The sequence below is a fragment of the Bombyx mori genome, chromosome 16 (assembly GCF_030269925.1).
Source record: "Bombyx mori chromosome 16, ASM3026992v2".
Taxonomy (NCBI): Eukaryota; Metazoa; Arthropoda; class Insecta; order Lepidoptera; family Bombycidae; genus Bombyx; species Bombyx mori.
The window spans coordinates 4,721,839-4,738,873 of NC_085122.1; the positions used below are offsets into that span (position 1 = coordinate 4,721,839).

At 41.6% G+C, this 17,035-nt stretch overlaps 1 protein-coding gene and 1 non-coding gene across 2 annotated transcripts in view; one reads left to right on the forward strand and one right to left on the reverse strand.

Annotated features, from left to right (window-relative positions):
* LOC101741968 (flotillin-2) overlaps nucleotides 1-17,035 on the forward strand; it is a 436,009-nt gene that overhangs the window by 115,918 nt on the left and 303,056 nt on the right. The window lies entirely within an intron of this gene.
* Nucleotides 15,987-16,068, reverse strand: Mir2847 (microRNA mir-2847). Its single transcript, NR_107458.1, has one exon. It is a non-coding gene; the product is annotated as a microRNA mir-2847 (primary transcript).

Sequence of the window (17,035 nt, forward strand, 5' to 3'; positions counted from 1 at the left end):
TTTTGTCGATGTGAGTGTGCCGAGCACGCTGCGAACAGTCGCCTCCCATCTCGTCTTGCATAACGTCACCCCTGCCATATGTGGCAGGGAGTTTCAGCCTGGGCAGTGGGGTTTGTCCCGAGGTCCGTTCCGTGCCCCCGTCAGGGGGTACGACGACCCCTCTTGTCTTGTCACCCATTTCTGCCATGAAGCAATAATTCGGTATGAAAGGTGGAGCAGCCGTTACATTGTATAATTGAGATCTTAGAATTCATGTTATTTTTTTTTTATAGCTTAGATGTGTGGACGAGCTCACAGCCCACTTGGTGTTAAGTGGTTACTGGAGCCCATAGACATCTTCAACGTAAATGCCGCCGCCCACCTTGAGATAAGAGTTCCAAAGCCTCAGTATAGTCACAACGGCTGCCCCACCCTTCAAACCGAAACGCATTACTGCTTCACGGCAGAAATAGGCGGGGCGGTGGTACCTACCCGTGCGGACTCACAAGAGGTCCTACCACCAGTAAAAAATGTCTCATATCTGAAGGAAGTTCATCAAGTGCTTATGTTAGACGAAGTAATTTACGTTGTAGATGTCTATAGGCTCCGATAACCGGCCTGTAAGCTCGTCCAGCCATCTATGAAATAAAAATCCGATCGCGCGTGAGACGAAAGCTCGGACGCATGTCTGCTACTGATGCCTCAAATTGGTTGTTCGCAATGCATTTACGGTGATAAGTATTTTTGCTTAACTTAGTTTCTGAACATAATTAAAAGTACCTTTAGGGTGGGTACCTACTGATCTCGCGTTTTATGTTGTCTTTATATTCTTCCCGCTGTTTCGAATATTTTCAGTTTTGGTGATCACGATTTTAAAAGTATTTCTTACCTTTCATTACGAGGCTTTTTTTTCATTGGTCTCGCGCACCTGACCTCAAACTAATTTGTTTTCTTTAGTCTATATTTTGCCCTCAAATCTTTTAAAATGATTTGCCTCGCTATATGTTCACAAGCTGCAGATTTTCGTATTCTATGTGGTTTGTTATTTGCCCTCCGTATTAGCGGGAAATTCTCATTCAGAATAAATAAGTCAAATACACTATTTCATAAATACTTACAGTGTTTTGGATGTGTACAATATATTAACAAAAAGGGAGAAAACGACGCTAGGAATTAGACGATACTAATTTATATTAATATTACGATTTATGTTAAACTTAAATTGGCGCGCTAATCTTGTTGATTGGCGTCAGACGCATTCGGGAATTCCGATCGCGCTCGATGACGCCCGAATGCGACTTGATGTGCCAGTTTTGGACGCTACATCCTCTTTAAAGCTAACTCATAAGTGTCTCTGCCTGAGTCTGTTTTATGTATGAGAGCCCACAGTCATAGTCCAGTATATACTTAGTCTGGCCATAAATACTGTTACAATTAAAAATAAACAAAATATTACATTTGAATTTGGAATCTGTCATTTTTATAATATGATTGCTCATTGAGTTTTCTCATTTTGGCGCCAATACATTGTACAATATTTTGCGATATTAAAATGGGGTGGGGTGATAAAGAGAACAGAATCGCTGTGATTGCATTACACAATGTAGGTATGGAGCCAAATGCAATTTTTAAAACTGTCTATACGCTTGGTATTAGTAAAAGTTTGTGTACCGGGCTATTAATAGGTGCAATGAGACCTCCTTTGTTTGTGACAGAAAAAGAACGGGCCGTCCACGTCAATTACTGGTGGTAGGACCTCTTGTGAGACTGCGCGGGTGGGTACCACCACCTTGCCTATTTCTGCCGTGAAGCAGTAATACGTTTCGGTTTGAAGGGTGGGGCAGCCGTTGTAACTATACTTGAGACCTTAGAACTTGTATCTCAAGGTGGGTGGCGCATTTACGTTGTGGATGTCTATGGGCTCCAGTAACCACTTAACACCAGGTGGGCTGTGAGCTCGTCCACCCATATAAGCAATAATAAAAAAAGTCATAGATACTTCAAAGGTGAAATCGTTCATCACCGGAGCTAGTTCACTGCGGTCTGTTGTTTTGTTATACATAGATCTAAGTATTCGATACTGAACACTAGCAGAATGAACAACAGCCAATGGAGCACGTTTTAAGTGAGAAGAACCTAGGCTTCCCTCATTGTCGTCACCCAAAACCAAACATATTAGAATGATCTGCAGAGGTCCTGTCGTATTTCAGGAGAGTGACAGAATAGACTGGCAACATAATTCGGCTTGCGCCTATAAATATGCTCTTTGCGCGATAGTCTTGAACATTTGTTTGTGACTAAATGTTTTCATTTTAATTTCTGATGATCAATGTATCTAAGTTTATATCTAAAATTGTACACTGCGTATAATCAAAGATGAACATAATAGGTGCTACGTGAGTACAATGGAAATTCAGTATTTCAAATAATTTATTTCATGAATAATTAATGAATACCATTTTAAGTATGTAACTCTTTTTTTTTACTTTTAACCTTTGTGCTTAAGATTTCAGAGCCAAAAACTTATAGTTAGATCTCCGAAATTATTTATGCCACAGACTTTAAAATTGCATAGATACTCTTTTTGTGACGTAGACTCATGATGTAGACTAGTATTTTTCAGCAAAGCATACTCATAGCAAAACTTTCAGTGATAACTGTTGCTTATAGAATTGTAAGTTTATTAACTATTATAGAAAGTGACAAAAACAATGCAAAGCTCTTTATTCAACTATCAAAATTCAACTGTCTTAATTCTATCTGAATCACAATATGTTTAGTATCTAAATACTTATATATATTTCAAGGTATATTTGTATTAACATGTATTGGTCTCTGATTCTTATAATACAGGGAATCATAGTTTGGGACTAGACGTTTTTTTTATTGCTTAGATGCGTGGACGAGCTCACAGACCACCTGGTGTTAAGTGGTTACTGGAGCCCATAGACATCTACAACGTAAATGAGCCACCCACCCACCTTGAGATATATGGTCTGAGTATAGTGCCGTCTATTTATTAATTTAACCAAGTATAATACATAAAATATTCGAAATATTCTTCTACTTTTTTTTTTTTTTATAACAACTAAGAGGCAAACGAGCAAGACGGGTCACCTGATGGTAAGTGATTCACCGCCGCCCACGGTCACCAGCGTTTACGCCAGTGCGTTGCCTACCCTTCAGATAAGAATATGCTCTTTTCTTGAATAACCCAATGTCGCAGTTGTTGGGGAAGACCGCTGATGGCAACGAATTCCAGAGATTTACTGTGCGTGGCAGAAAACTGTTTTTAAAACGCATTGTAGTGGAACGCCAACCATCCAGATGGTGCGGATGATAGTTCCGGCGAGACGATCGGTTGCGAAAATCAGCGGCTTCTATTAAATTGAACAACTCCTCGGAACACTCCCCATTGTAAATTCTGTAAAGTATACATAGGGAAGATAGATCCCTACGCAGTGCCAGTACTTTTCATATCAGTGAGTATATCAAATACGAATAATAAAAATCTAAAAAGGTATTCTTAAAATTAGTTTTGATCTGTTTTGTCTTGTCCTTAAGCTTGGACAAATATGATAATAATCACGCTCTGGCCTTCGTGCCTCTAAAAAGTATGGCAAAGTTAAACCGAATCAATACTAATTGAATGATTTTATTAACCGTAACCTAGAGGCGTCTATGTAAGGTTGCCAACATTTTATTTAACTGTAACATTGAAATTTCCTATCTGACGTTTGATTGAGTAATGTTTTAAAGTTTCTCAAATAATGTTTTAGCGATCAATTTGCGAATTTTTATCTGTCGTTTATTTTATTTTTTTCCATGTCCACGGGTAGGCGGTCTTATGATGTTTTAAGTATAGATATTTGGTGGTAACTGGACTCGAAGGCTATCCTCGAATGCGTATTTTATTCATTAAATTATGGAGTAAGATTGAAACAGACAAATGATGTACAAATAGATAAAGCAGTTTTTTTAAGGGAATGGGTCGTATACCCTTAGCTGTTCCTATTACACAGCGACGCTGAAAATTTGGATGCATTTAAAAAAATAAACCTTGCTTTATTAAGTTTGTTAGAAAAACTCGGCTCTGCCAAAAATGTTAGAAGATTTTATTTGTGTTACATTAGGAAAATGCAAGTGTTATGTGGTTACGGAGCCCATAAACATTTATCCCGTAAATGCCTCCACCTACCTTGAGACATGAGTTCTATGATCTCAGTATAGTTACAATGACTGTCCCACCCTTCAAACCGAAAATCATTACTGCTTCACGGTGAAATAGGCAGGGTGGTACCTACCACCAGTAACTACGCATTTAATAATTTAAAAAAAAAAAAAATTATTACACGATGTCAATCGTGAATATCTGTTAAGTACGTATTTCACTAGAAAAATTGATACCTGCCTGCGGGACACCGTTTGCATCGGTAGATACGAATGTATCGGACGCCTTGTCCTTTAGGCCACGACGAATTTATAATATAGAGTTACCGTCATAAGAATGTAATAGACTGTTTGTAGAAGCGTTACTGGTGGTAGGACCTCTTGTGAGTCCGCGCGGGTAGGCACCAACACCCTGCCTATTTCTGCCGTGAAGCAGTATTGCGTTTCGGCTTAAAGGGTGGGGCAGCCGTCGTAACTATACTTGAGAACTTAGAACTAATATTGCAAGGTGGGTGGCGCATTTATGTCGTAGATGTCTATGGGCTCCAGTAACCACTTCACACCAGGAGGGCTGTGAGCTCGTCCACTCATCTAAGCAATAAATAAAAAATAGAACTTTTCAAATATAATTCCAATGTCAACCCTAAAATTAAGGCTGTATGTTTTGATCATACTTACGATTTTGTTATGAACAATTTTTGCGGAATGTCCGAAGGAGGAAGTTCTAAATGTGGAGGAAGCTGTTTTCAATACGAGTCAATATTTTATAATATCATTTTGGAACTTTGTTTTGTGCCTCATATTAATAATGCATATATGCAAACGTGCTTATCAAAAAGATTAACAATACAAGAATTAATACGAAAATAAATTAACATATTCTAGATAATTTTGTAAATTAAATATACGGCATATACAATGTGGTCAATACCTGTAGATTAGAGGTCAATTTTAGTAACAGCTTTTTTTTTATTGTTTAGGTGGGCGGACGAGCTCACGGTCCAACTGGTCTTCAGTGGTTACCGGAGCACATATACATGTAGAACGTAAATGCCGCCACCTACCTTGAAATATAAGTTCTAAGGTCTCAGTATAGTTACAACGCCTGTCCCACCCTTCAAATCGAAACTGCTTCACAGCAGAAATAGGCAGGGCAGTGGTGCCTACCCGTGCGGACTCACAAGAGGTCCTACCACCAGTAAAAGCTGTCTTTTCCATAGAATTGGAACACATCTGTTAGAGAATTGGTGATAGAAAGAGTTAGGATGGATGAATCTATCAGTGCGGGAGACAGTATTAGTCACCATATGTAATTTGGACCGGAAGAGTACTAATCTACTCTACAGAGTAGAGGATACTTTATTGCACATCAACAATAGTACATTGTGCACATACTATTTTTTCTCGTACCAGGCTGAAAGTTCGACATTGTAAAAAACTTAGCACCCGTGGAGTACCGAGCTGGGGTCCAGGGGCGAAACCGTAGTGGGGGGAGGGGGGCGGAGCCCCCCACTCATAAAAAAAACGATTTAACTGTTTTTTAATTTTTAAATAAACTACAAATTGAATAAGTAGTGTCTGATGAACTCATATTTGTTTGATACTTCAGTATTAAATTTTATTGCCTTTTGTTTATTTCGCTTTTACACTAAACACAATATTGCAAATTACCCGAGCACAACAATGGCGGAGAATTTTAGCTGCGTGAGAGCAGACGTAGACACTAACGCGCATGCGCACTTGTACCCAGGGAGAAAAAGTTACACTTTCTTCTCTTTACAGCGGGACGAAAATCGAACTTTCGGCGTCGGTAGGAGAAAAAATATTTCATCGTACGGACGCGAAAGTGCAATTCGTGATACGGATTGTATTTTCAGGTTTTTTCCTAACAGCCAAAGTTACTCAAGCTGACCTCCGGGAGTTCGCCTACGCATTAGGTGGTAGTATAACCCCTTGAGGTTAATAGCAGTAGGTAGGTAAAAAAAGTAACAACTATTGAGCAAAATGAAAAAGATGTAGGTTGCCTGTTCTGCATCTGAATTCAGGCTTAATTTATCACATACATATATTTCTTTGGAATTAGTGAAATACATACATCCACAAAAGATTTATTAAGACATTAAAAAGTCAATTATGTATAAAATAATAAAAAAATAAATTCAAAATTTACACGTGGTAAGAATATAAATACATTATACCAATACAATACCGGTAAAATTAACATAAAAAAATACGTTAATTTAAAATGAATCATCGGAAAATAATAAATTGATAGTTAGAATATTTTATCAGCACTAAGTCGTTTGACAGAATGCAGCGTGTGACCACTTCTGCTCGATGACGGAAGTGTATTGGACAACGTACAAACAACAATACAAACAACGTATCGCTTGACATGTCAAGAAGCGGTACTAGAATCTTGAAGAATGCACTAGTATTTCAAGTTTAAGGTTCTCTAATGATCTCCGGGATAATGAATCATAGAGAAACTCCAAATGTTCTTTGAGATATTAGGGGGCATAGGGATTAAAAAAGATGTTAAATATCAAGACAAGACATGAGTTTTTTTTATTGGCTTTGTAGGAAGACGAGCATACCTCTCACCTGATGGAAAGTGGTCACCGTCGCTCATCGTCGACCGTGGGAATCGGTGGTCGTATCGCCGGCAGCTGCCGGTCCGGCGCGGCGTCTGGGGGACGGCGGGATGGATGTAATATGCTCGGCGTAAACCCTGGCCCGCCGTCTCAATAACTCCGACTGGGCTCCGGCCCGGTCCGGGGTAGGGCGCCGGCTGTGAGCAGCAGGAGTTTTTAGTGAGGTTCAACTTCCCCTCCCGCTGCGCGGATGGGGATCCGGCGACTTTCTCCTGTGGAAAAAAAAAAACGTCGCTCTTGGACGTAGGCAATGCCAGGGGCAGAGCCAAGCCGCTGCCTACAAACATTATTAGTACATATTTCGGAGAAAGCGAAATAAATATATATATAAAGCTAAAGTATAAGCCAAAGTGTTAGCTGACTAATCCTTCGGGGTTTTTGGCGTGGCTTTGCGTGATTGCGGACTTGGCCGTGGTCGCCCTTTCTGCTCCAAGCATGCTCTTCAAATTGACACATTTGCATTTTGTTAAGCATGCTTTTTTTAAGCCGCGCCTGTTCCAAACCTGTTCAGACACGCTAAAAGCACGCCACTTCCCAAAAAAAAATCGCACGAATGTCGATTTTTAAGCAAACTCGAAATGAGCATGCTCATTATTAGCAATGTCTCGACACACATGCTACTAAGTAGCAACCGCTCAATAGTGGCATGCTTTCATGCCAGTAATGAGCACGTGTAACTGTACCTTCATTATGGCTAAAAATGGCCATAAATAAATAGAATGGAAAATAAAAATACTAAAATGAGTGACCTGTTGATTTCCTACATAAAATGCCATTAATTACATAAATTAATTCCAATAATTCTTAAAGATATGACAATGTAAATTTATATGTATCTAACTGGATTTGCTTGGAGCAAATTTGTTTTTTAGATAATTTCCGCACATGATGTCTATATCTATATTTCATTGCGTTTGCCTTACTATTGTCGAGGCGTTTAAATCTTAGTACATATGTGTCCATATCGGCCCAGCGCATGTCTCTAAAACGCTAGCGTGAAAAGAGAAGTTGTCGTGGCCTAAAGGATAAGATTTCCGGTGCATTCGTATCTAACGATGCACCGGTGTTCGAATCGCGCAGGCGGGTACCAATTTTTATAATGAAATACGTGCGTATGAAATCTTCACGATTGGCTTCTATGGTAAAGGAATAACATCGTATAATAAGAATCGAACCCGCAAAATTATAATTTGCGTAATTACTGGTGGTAGGACCTCTTGTGAGTCCGTTCGGGTAGGTACCACCACCTTGCCATTTCTGCCGTGAAGCAGTAATGCGTTTCGGCTTGAAGGGTTCGGCAGCCGGTGTAACTATACTGAAACCTTAGAACTTATGTCTCAAGGAGGGTGGCGGCATTTACATTGTAGATGTCATTTACATTGTAGGCATTCCGAATTTTTTATGCAAAATCCTCAAAATGTAATGTACCTGTTAATAAAATCGAGAGCATTCTTAGGAAGCGCTTGAAGTAGTCCCTTCATTTTCTTTTTAATACCGCACCGGAGCAAGTTCAGTGTTTCCCGATATACTTTATGCCACGTCCTAGAAATGAAAATCCCGCTATCGGTACTTCAGCTGTGTGAAGTCATGTTTTTTGGAACGAAGTTCCTTGTGGGACGATGCGGAAGGGTACCCTAACCGGGAAAAAACGTCCGTAACGTAAGATTTTTATTAGTAATGCACAGTATACGACTTAACTTTGTAATAACGTACAAAAAATCTTTTTATCATTCATTGACTACGATCTCAGAGGGTTCGTTTGCGCAATACACTAACTCATATGCAAACAACCGTGAATGAAGTGTACCACAATAAGTTCGCACGTTACCGAATGACCGTGGGTTATTGCGAAACCTCCACTTTTATTTTCTTTATACCTCGAATAGACCTTAAAATTAATATTTTTATATTAGGGAACTTCGTTCCTATCCGGTGTCCCACGACACCACACATCTTTCTTTGCCAACGCTGCTTGTAAGAAATTTTAATTATTAGACAGCGGCTTGATTGTGCCCATGCCACCAAAATTAAATGTAATATAATTTCTCAAAAATGTTTTGTCATAGTTTCAGGATTATTAAGAAATTTGATTTACTTGAAAGCGTTTCCTGTTCTAATTAGCTTGACCTGGTTCTATGTAATGATAATGTTATAACATATTATGTAAAGTAATTTTTAACCAATTCAAGACGTCCGATTAATTTGAAAATTTTCACAACTACCAATGGTACCAACAGTATTATGATTTGATAACTTATATTATACTTAACATACGCATCAGAATGATAGAGAAAAAAAATATATTTTTTTTTGAGTTTCTGTTTAGGTGTGTGATTTTTTAACTTAGGTAGATCGACGTGTTTTTAGCAAATGTTGATAGGGCACGTTACCACAATAAAGTAACGTCACGTTATCATTACTAAAATCGCTTCTCGTCTTACAAGGACATTCGAATACAATAAACATTTGTCCGGATAATAAAGATTAAAATATTAAGATAATAATATATTTTAATCATAATGCTTTATTATTTCAAGTCAATGTTAAAAGACGTGGTACCATCGAACAGATTCTCGTAGTCCTTGGAAAAGCAATATTGTTCAGAAAGCGTATGCTTTGTGGATGCTTCGGTACTGAAATATACGACTAAATTATTGATGAACTACGTACTGTTGTCGATGACAATTAAGCAGAAGTTACAAATCTGCTTCGCGCTAGAAATAGGCAGGGCGATGATACCTACTCGTTTGGGTTCACAATAAATCCGACTACCGGTGATTACGCAAATTGTAATTGTATACTAGAGGACCCGCAGTAGTCGAAATTCGACTATAATTAATTGGAATTGTAAGTTTGTACACTATTATGATTGTATTTTATACTTCTATAATCACAAACTTCGCCAAGACTACACTATAAAAAATATTAACAAAGACAAACAATAACTAATCTATTCTCAATTTGACAACAGACGTCAAGAACAAAAGTTTGACAATAAATAGTATGCATGCGTGTGTGCGTCAAATACATGGTATATAGTGTGTGTAATGTTTTCTTTATTGATTTACTATATCTTTTATGCATTATTTTAAAAATATATTAGCATTGTGCACTTCTTCTCTATATTGTCTATAAGTGTGGAAAATTTCATACTCCTCTGTAATTTCTCCCGCGCAATTTGCGTAAAAAGGGATAGGTACAAAGTTTTTGCTTCACGTATTAATATATAGATAGTTAGCGGCGGCCACCCAATATCTACCTGAAGAATTTTGACATGTACATGTATACACATTCGTTGAATAATTGTGCGTATTGCTTGTTTGTATACTTGTTTGTGCGTTTCCCGGTCGTTCGCGGTGTTCCACAGGGGTCTGTGCTCGGCCCCCTTTTGTGGAATATCGGGTATGATTGGGTGCTGAGGGGTGGCTTGAGCGTAATCTGTAACGAAGACGAGACGCTGGTCGTGGCCGGGGGGTGGCGCATGTCCTTCCGTGCTCACTTTTAGAATCTGGTCCCTCGTTTGTTGAGGGTGGCCGGCGTGTTAAGCCGGCTTCTTCCCAACGTTGGGGGGCCTGACCAGGTGACGTGCCGTCTCTATGCAGGGGTGGTGCGATCAATGGCTTTATACGGGGCGCCCGTGTGGGGCCGCTCCCTGGCTGTGGGGGTAATGAAGCTGCTGCAACGGCCGCAACGCACCATCGCGGTCAGGGTCATCCGTGGCTATCTCACCATCTCCTTCGAGGCGGCGTGTGTACTGGCTGGGACGCCGCCTTGTGTGCTGGAGGCGGAGGCGCCAGCCGCTGACTATCAGTAACAGTCCCAGCCCCAGTGTGGTCAGAGAGCGGAGGGCCCAATCTCGGCGGTCCGTGCTGGAATCATGGGTCCAGACGGCTGGCCGATCCTTCGGCTGGTCGTAGGACCGTCGAGGCGATTCGCTCGGTCCATGTGGATTGGGTAAATCGTGACAGAGGACGCCTCACTTTCCGTCTCACGCAGGTGCTCACTGGGCATGGTTGTTTCGGTGAGTTCCTGAACCGGATCATAGCATGCGCTCGTCGCCTGCCCCGCATGGGAGGGTTGGCGCCGTGTCCTCGTCGCAAAAATAGGAAACGACTTGTCGTTGCCGAGTGTTGTGGCATCGATGCTCGGTGACGACGAGTTGTGGAAGGCGATGCTTGACTTCTGCGATGCGCCATCTCGCAGAAGGTGGCGGCGGGGCGTGTGAGAGACGCACAAGCTCACCGCCGTCGAGCGTGGGCCAGGGAGGCGGATCTCGCCCAAGCCTCTTAAATGTTTCGGGTCCCCCTCATATGTCGATCTGGGGATCGGCGAGGGGGCCTAAGAAGACGACGTGCAAGCTGCTCCGCACGCGTTTTACGCAAGAGCATCCGGGTGATGAAAGGCCGGCTATCCTCGACCCACGCTGGTTCTGGCCCAGCGGGGTATGCCGTAGGATAACTCATTCTAACTGGCGCCATCTAGGCGGGCTTTGGATAGCCTGCCGACCGAGAGAGCCAGTGGTTGTGGCGCTGCCGGTCCGGCGTCCCGAGGGTGCTCTTCACTAAACGCTTCAGTTTCCCCCTTTGCCTTTCTGTCTCATGCGAGGTTTGCACGTTGGTTGTTGAGCGACAGGAGGTTTAAGTCGGTTCGACTCGACATGCTCCACCCACGCTCCCCAGTGGAGGGCGGAAGTCCGGCAATTTCCTCCTGACCAAAAAAAAAAACTTGTTTGTGCGTATGAAATCGGGGAGTCACCTTAATATTTTTTTCAATACTAAATCATCTTGTTTTTCTGTGCTAAATTTCTAATACTGGTAACAAACAAACAAAAACAGTGACGATAAATACAAAACTGTGTGATGATTAAATGATTCACAAATTTAATGACTCTAGAAGCACGAGAAATTGATTATTACAAAAAACAATGTAGTTAGTGACTCGTAAACCGGTTCTGGACTTTTGATATGCTAATAATACATATAAATACAAATAAGATCGGAGAAACAAAATAGAGCGCATTGGAAATACTCCGGAATGCAGGAAAACAAACTCGATTGTGTAATGGCTGTATTGCCCTTGAAACATGCATGAATGGTTCGCTGGAGAATTAAACAGGATGACGATATTTTTACCAGTACCTGAGCTATTCTTGATACGATAAATAACAAGAAAATATTATTGAATTCGCTACTGTACTTCTTCTAATTTTTCTCCACCTTATCCCACTAGGTGGGGTCGGCACAGCTAATTTTTCTCTTCCATTCTCTTTTATCAGCCGTCATCTCAACACTCACTCCTCTCTCTCTCTCATATCGTCATTCACACACTCCATCCATGTCTTCTTTGGTCGGCCTCTTCTCCCTCTACCTTGCACTACAATTCCCATATATCTCCTAGTCACATGCATCTTCTCTCTACGCATCACATATCCATACCACGCTAACCGTCCGCTCTTTAATTTGTTGATTACCGGGCCTACTTTCACACTTCCTCTGATGTACTCATTCTTGTCCTGTCCATTCTTGTCACTCCACACGTCCATCTCAACATTCGCTTCTCTGCCACATGCACTCCTCTTTCATGCTTTCTTTTCGTCGCCCAACATTCAGATCCATACAGCACAGCACTGTTTCTGAATTCTGAATTCGCTACTGTTATAATATATTACCAATGAAAGTCAGATGACACATGGAATCAACGAACTTCTGCCAACAACTTAGACGTCTGGACTCGCGCGCTGGCGCTCGAGGAGAACGGACGTGTACGCGCATCGAGCTCCGCTACTCCAGTGACGCCCCGCCACGAGCGAGGCTGCGTGATGTAGCTTCAGGCCGACGTGCAGCGCAAGCGCTTTTTAGTATCTTTATCGCTAATGAATGCTTATAAATTGACAATTTTAGGTTATAATTGAAAGAATGGAGGTAGATAGTGAGTGGAAAACGGACGATAAATCGCCGTTTAAGAAGATTGTGTTTGACATAGCTCCAATTAATTCCAGCAATGGATTAGACACAGTGCAATGTTTTTACTGTAGCATAGTTTCGGAAAAAGCAAATTTTTACGACTGGATTGGCGATCAATCCATGTCAAAGAATCACAAGTGTGCGTGTGAACAAGTGAGTACTGTTAAAATATTTATTCGCAGTGAACTAGAAAGGATCTCAGATGGTTCCGTTAAACTCCATACAAAGTATGTGCATTACCTCGCAAATGCGAACAAGCTCAAACAAGGCAAAGGTCCGCTGTGTGAATGCTCAGGACCGTTGTTCGTTCAAGTGATCGCACAAAACGAATTCATTATTCGCGATGTACATATTGCAAGAAGATGAGCCGCGTTGAGTTCAGATGCGACACCATCAAACCAAAAAGCAAGTCGAGGGACCGTGGACGCCGGCTGCTAGAATAAGTCACACGAAAGAGCAATCTGCAAAAGATAATATTATGAAATATAATAAATCTAGAGGCAATAAAACCGTGGCGTCGCGGGACGCGAACCAAGCGTCACGTGATAACATAATTCCCAACTGGGGTTCACAAAGCGCGGGAATTCGATCGCAGCCAAAACCAAACCAAGAACATCGACCACGAGTAGAACCGAAGCCGACCGCCATACTAACAAGTAACATGTTTTCACCGCTTGCTTTTGATGAGGAAGAACGAGATAGGGAATCTGACGATACCGTCTCAGTATTGAGTGAGGGTGGGGGCACCAAGCGACGACGTGTTCATAAGACACGGGCGGCATCTATTGGTGTCTCACCAGCGTATCTCCCTTTTGACAACATGGGACAAAGCAGTGCTCCAAATGGATCAAATAAAAATTTTACGAAGGATACAAGAACAAAGCGATATCCTCCATTTATATGTGAATATGACGCATGGATCACGGATAAAAACGAGTGGAAGGCGGCGAATGAAATTGCTCGAGTGAGTAATTGTGAAATACGCGCTAATCCAAAGAGCAAGAAAATAACATTTATTCCAAAAAACAAGGAAGCTTATGAAGCCATACAGAGGCGACTAAATGAAAACCCAGACAAATATAATTACTACACATACGGATGCAAAGACGATCATCGCCCGGCAAAGAAGCTAATAGCTAAAGGGGTCCGCGTCGAAGGTTACACAGAGGAAGAAATCAATGCCGATATTCTTGCAAGATATGGAATCAAGATGGAACGGGTAATTATTATGAAAAATTCAGCGTTGATTCTCATCTTCCCAAGTGAAACTGACATGCGAGTAGCCCGCGATATAAAGTTTATCTTAAGTCAGCGTGCTACAATCGAGAAATACAAGGTACGAGACACCGCGGTGACACAATGCAAGCGGTGCTGGCAATTTGGTCATGTGCAATCTCATTGCCGGCGTCCAGAGCAACCAGACTCTGTTGAACAACGCGAAGATGGAGATGTGTGGCATGTGTGCTACAACTGTCACGAAATTGGTCATACAGCAAGACAGGCAAAGTGCCCGCTATTCCAGTTAGAAATAAAAAAACAGAAAAACAGGCGACAGGCTTTCGTCAAAAATAATGAAGGACTTACACTACCCACAAAACGTATGATAGAAGCTTCGAATATAAAAGCAGCCCCAGCCACACGGGTCGACAGAACTAGCTATGCAGCAGCAGCAGGTGCCTTAAGTAGCCCTAAAACCACACGCAAGCCCCCTGAGAATGAATCCAAGGCAAAGGCGTTACCTGACTTACTCAGCAAAGCAAAAGAGTTGATGAAAAGTTTGCAAGCAAAAGGCTATCCCGCAGAAACAATTTTGGATTTTGTAATTGAGCTTATCAATGGATAAATTGCCAAATACGCTCAGAAGAAGAAAACAGTGTGTGAGAATCGTACACTGTAACATTCAAGGAATTCGCAATAAACACATCGAGCTCAAGCAACTGGCAGTCAAACAACGGCCGGATATTATAATCGTAAACGAGTGTAAAGTAGATTTTACAAAGTGTAAATATAACATTCCAGGTTTTAACAAAATTTACGATACTCGGCAACTCACCTTGTCACTGCAATGTACATAAAGGAAGGTCTTCGCTGGAATCTAACGACTGTGATTCCAGGCGTGGATGACGTTGATCGTCGTATTGAGGGAGTAGCTATCAGGCTAGAAACAATTGACGGTGGTATCATCGTGCGAGGGTTGTATAATCCACACTTACGTTTCTATCAAATTCGGGCGGACTGGGAAGCTCTGTTAGAAGATAACACCACATCGATTAACGTGGGAGATTTAAATTTGAGAATGCAACAGCTTGGACACTCAAACACAAGCCGCAGGTGCGCTGGTGCAGCTGGCCATTGGCAACAGAGAGGCAAAATTGGTGCATACTGGCTTACCATCTCGACCCTGCCATCAAGGAAACGGTATACTCGATGTCGCACTGGTGACACAAGAGGCCATGGAGTACACTTATCGAACGAAGCAACTCGATTCTATCTCGTCAGATCACTATCCGTGGCAATTGGAAGTTGATATAGAGGTGCACGAACATGTGCTACTGAGGCGAAAGATGAACAGCATTACTGAATCTAAGGAGTCTCGCATCAAATTCCAAGAGCTAGTCGAAGCAAATCTTCCAGTAATTGTGCCAACCACTGATGCTGAGGCAGATTCATGCGTCGATAACTTGGAAAATGTACTCACTGCGGCATTAGATGAGATGGCGCCGCTACGAGAGTTAATACGACGGGAGGAACTACCAATAAACATCCAATACATGATACAACATCGCAACCGAAGCAAACTAAAAGCAAAAAATGCACCAAGAGGACATATTCTCCGTCGGACATACAACGCTGCAAAGACCATACTGAAGCAAGCGCTGCAAGAATATCGAGAGACCCAATGGAACAACGTCATTGATAGTCCTGAAAACAACAATGCTAAGATGTGGACTATTCAACGCTCTCTGAAGATCAAGCCTCAGCGTCTACCTGATCTACATGGAGTTGTAACTGAAGAAGAAACAATCAATACTCTGGTTGACACGGCAATAGTAAAAGAAGCAAATGTGGATGACACTCATAAAAATTCTGAGACCTTTACCCCATACCAACCGCTGGCCGAGACCGACGTAGACGAGGTAATACGAGCTCTTCGCTTCTTCAAGAACAAGAAAGCGCCAGGCCCCGATCAACTAAGGGCTGACGCAATAAAACTTGCTGGCCCAGCATATTATACCGCACTGACAAACACAATAAACTACACTCTACGCACAGGATATTATCCAAGCCGATGGAAGCTGGGTGACTGTATCTTCTTACACAAACCAGGCAAACCACATACCGAAGCTGCCTCGTATCGTCCCATTATGTTACTTAACATTATGGGTAAGCTGTGCGAACGAGTTATGTATAGCAGAGTTCTCTCAGAAGTGAACCGTTTGCATCTTATCCCAGAATACCAGCACGGTTTTACAAAAAATAAAGGGACTGGTACCCAAATTTTACGAACTGGTAAGGTTATTACAGACGCTTTGGCAGAGGGCAACAGTGTAGCGATGATTTCTACTGATCTCAGTAAAGCTTTCGATTCCATAAATCATGCAGGGCTAAGCAAGAAACTGTTTAACGCTGGAATGGCAAATAATGTAATTAAGCTAATAGAGAATTACCTGAAAAATCGGGAGGCTCGTGGTAAGTACCGAACAATGTATGGAAAAAGGCAACTGATTCCGCACGGAGTACCACAGGGCTCAATTTTGGGGCCGATCCTCTTCAACTTATACATGAGTGATATCCCCAAGACCCACATCGCAGGTATCACACTCTCACAGTATGCTGATGATCTATGCATCCTGAATGAGGCTAGCCAACCAGATACAGCATCGCGGAGAGCGGCATGGGCTGCTGAGACAATTATAAACTACTACAAGGAATGGGGTCTGCAGTGCAATGTGAGCAAAACGGATTGCATAATGTTTACAAATAAACGCAAATTTAATCGCACCATACAACTTCAACATGAGGCATTACCAATAAAAAGTAACATAAAATATCTTGGAGTGCATCTCGACCAAAGATTAGTGATGAAGGAACATGTAAAAAACACAGTGAAAAAAGTAAAACAAGTGCGTGGAATGCTAGCGCCTATCATAGGATGGTATAGTAAAGTGTCCCTTGAAACAAAACTTAAAGTGATCAAAGCAACTGTTCTACCAATCATTGATTACGGCATTGTACAACTATACCCTAGGGTATGTAAGTCTAAGCTAA